The sequence below is a fragment of the Phocoena sinus genome, chromosome 6, assembly GCF_008692025.1.
Source record: "Phocoena sinus isolate mPhoSin1 chromosome 6, mPhoSin1.pri, whole genome shotgun sequence".
In the NCBI taxonomy this organism is placed as follows: domain Eukaryota; kingdom Metazoa; phylum Chordata; class Mammalia; order Artiodactyla; family Phocoenidae; genus Phocoena; species Phocoena sinus.
The window spans coordinates 35565423-35569042 of NC_045768.1; positions in this window are offsets into that span (position 1 = coordinate 35565423).

The window sequence follows — 3620 nt, forward strand, 5'->3', positions numbered from 1 at the left end:
GAAAAGGCAGGGCCTCGCCGGGCACCGCCCTGCACGCTCAGAGACGCGTGGCTCCGCCCCCAGCAGGCACCGCCCCGCTCTTTCCCTGAGCTCTGAGAAGCGCCATCCCCGCCCACCCTTCGCCCCGCCCCTCCGCGCGGAGAGGCGTGGTCTCCATCCTCACCCTGTCCTGCTCCCTCCTCCGCCGGCCTCTCCAAGGCGCAGCACCTGATTGGCCCAGCACTCGGCCTGCGCATTTCAGGCTGTGTACCTCTAGGTTGAGCAGCGCACGCAAGTCTTGCCTAAATGTCGTGTGGGGTTTCTTCCTCAGCCCTGTCTAGGTAGGGTTATGGTCTGTCTCTACTACGGTGTAAATATGTCTTACTAAGATCTGAAAGTCCGAGTTCAAATTTAGAATTCTCTGATAGGCAATCCTTGAGCTCCAGCTAAATGTGGCGACTCGCGGAGAACAGCAATTCTCCAGGACCTCCTTCCACACACCTGGACATCAGTCCTTAAGCCCCAAAACTTGGTCCATAATCCTGTAAACAGCGCCATGATCAGTTCTCGGGTCTAGACGTGCATACTGTGGCTCAATCAACCCACCAAGGATGGACCAGAGGGAGAGGCCCAGCAGGCTCAAGGATTCTGGGGTGAACTAGAAGGGAAACCTAACCTGATGGGCATGTCCCTTCATCCCTGTGGATTCAACCCTCCCTACTGCATGGGGAGTTATTAGAACAAAAGGAGGGCCTTTGAGCCTGGACCCAAGCCAGGGCCCCTTTTGCCCAGTCAAAGACAAATGCTGTTGAAGGGAAAGAACCGTATTGACTTATCTCTTCTCCAAATTGCCTTCTTTCGAGACTCATCCTCTCCCCCCACACATACCTCCAACACAATCCGAATAACCTTAACACCTGAGCTCCCCTTTGCCTGAGCACATCACTCTTTTCTAATTACTCAATCTCAAACTTACAAAAACATTGCAAGTACAGTGCAAAGAACTTTTTTTGCCCTGAACTTTTTTGAATGAGTTACCAACCTGATGCCCCATCACCCCTGAAGATCATGTATAATATTTTCTACAGACAGGAACATCCCTAAATAGCTACAATACAGCCATCAAAATCAGGAAATTAACATTGCTGCATTACTACCATGTAATCATCATGCCCCACTTAAGTTCACCGACTGTCCCAGTAAAGTTTTTATAGCAAAAGATCTTGTCCAGAATCACGTTGCATTTAGCTGTCATAGCTCTATAGTCTCCTTCAACCCAGAACAGTCCTTCACTGACTTTGAATTTTAAAGTTTATAGGCCAGTTATTTTGTAGAATGTCCCTTAATCTGGGTTTATCTAATGTTTTCAAGTGATTAGTCTCAGTTTATGCATCTTTGGCAGTAATATTACAGATATGACGCTGTTCTCATTGTATCATGTCAGGTGGTAGACAATTTCGATTTGTCCCATTACTGGCTATAGTAACTTTGATCACTTTATTAAAGTGCTATTAACCAGGCTTCTCCACTGTAAAGTTTATTCTTTTCTCTTTGTAATTAATAAGTATTTTGTGGGCAGGTACATATAGACTTAGAAAGTATCCTGTTCGTCACGCTTCCTACTTATTTATTTATATCAGTATGGACTTGTGGATTCCTATTTTACTCAATAGAATAGAATCTGCTACTATCATCATTTAGTTTTAAGTTCAAAATTTCCCAGATTGGGCCAGTGGGAACCCGATAAGCTGGTTTCTGTGTGCTTTTAACATTTTCATATCATTTTTTTGAACATCTTTGCTTTCTGGCACAAGATATTTCAGTTGACCCTGTACTTTCCCTGCCTCAGCCCTGAAATCACCCATTTCTCCAAGTTCTGGTTTCTTTTGGTAGGGAATGGTATTTAGAGACCAAGATCTACGTGTTAGGTATGGTCTGCTTTTGGGTTGTCACTCCTCCCAGGCCTGAATTAACCGAATTAGGGAATATATGTAGACACAATTTTACAACTAAAAGTGATTTATTTCTAAATCTGTATATATTGGAAACCATAAGTTCAACTCTAATTCCAGTCCATCACCATAAGGTTCATTCTGGTTTCCTTCCCCCCCCATGTTTATAACTTCTTTCTCTGACAGTGGGAAACCTGGTTCCAATTAGCCTTAATATATTTACTTATTTGATCAGTTCCCCTGTAAGTAACACACCTCTCATCACCATCACCTGACATGAAGGCTCTTCTTATCCCATTCAGCCTCCCACCTTGAACCAAGCCCAAGCCCCTACATGGATGCTGTATTAGTTAGGGTTCTCCAGAGAAACAGAACGAGAGAGAGAGAGAGAGAGAGAGAGAGAGAGGTACAGAGAGAGAGAGAGATACAGAGAGAGAGAGATACAGGGAGAGAGAGATACAGAGAGAGACTGATTGATTATTATGAGGAATTGGCTCACAGGATTATGGAGGCCGAAAGTTTCTACAGTCTGCCATCTGTAAACTGGCAGGAAAGCTGGTGGTGTACTCTGAAGGCCTGAGAACCAGGGATGCTGACAGTGTAACTCCAAGACCTGAGGGCCAGAGAAGATGAGATGTCCCAGCTCACAGATGAGGAAAGAAAAACATGGGCAAATTCCTTTTCCCTCCACCTTTTGTTCTATTAAGGCCCTCAACAGATTGGATGATGCCCACCCACTTTGGAGAGGGCAATCTACTGAGTCCACTGATTAAAATGCTAATCTTATCTGGAAACACCCTCACAGACACACCCAGAAATAATATTTAATCTGGGCACCCTGGAAGCCCATCAAGTTGACACATAAAGTTAACCATCCCAGATGCCCTCCTTACTCTGATCAGGCTCTGACAACCCTCACAAGGTTGCCCCCTGCCCAGATGCCTGTCTCACCTAGCTTAGGCTCAGACACTGTATCAGGCCACCCTTTCCACATGGATAAACTTCCCATCCTGCTTGGACTCCAGTACTCTTGATCTAGGCCACAGCAGGCTCCCCTTCCCCTCTGAGTGGAAGACTACCCACCAAATGGCTTTCAGATTGAATTGCTCAGGAAGGGAAAAGGAAGAAGGAAAAAAAAATCTTAATTGTCTAACTATTTGCCTGTCTCCCCCATTGGAGACAGACTCATTTGGGGTTAAACAATAAACAGATTTGTTTGTTTTGTTCACTGCCATATCTTCAGCTCCTGGAGCAGTGCCTGGCACATAGTAGACCCTCAATAAATGTTGAATGAATGAGTGACAAGGCAAGGAATGAGTCTGAATCATCACAAATCCTAGGAGCCTAGCATAGGGACTGGAGCTCAAAGACACTAAAGTTGCTTAAATTTAACTAGCATTGAGTTTACAAATAGCAGATTCTCCGTAAACATTGGTTGGTTGAATGAAAACATGAACAGTTAAATCAAAGTTAACAAGTACAGGTGACTTCCTTGGTGGTCCAGTGGGTAAGACTCTGCACTCCCAGTGCGGGGGAGGGGGGGGGCCAGGTTCGATCCCTGGTGGCTGAACTAGATCCCACATGCATGCTGCAACTAAGACCCAGCACAGACTAAAAAAATAATTAAAAAAAATATTTTTTAGGGCTTCCCTGGTGGCGCAGTGGTTGAGAGTCCGCCTGCTGATGCAG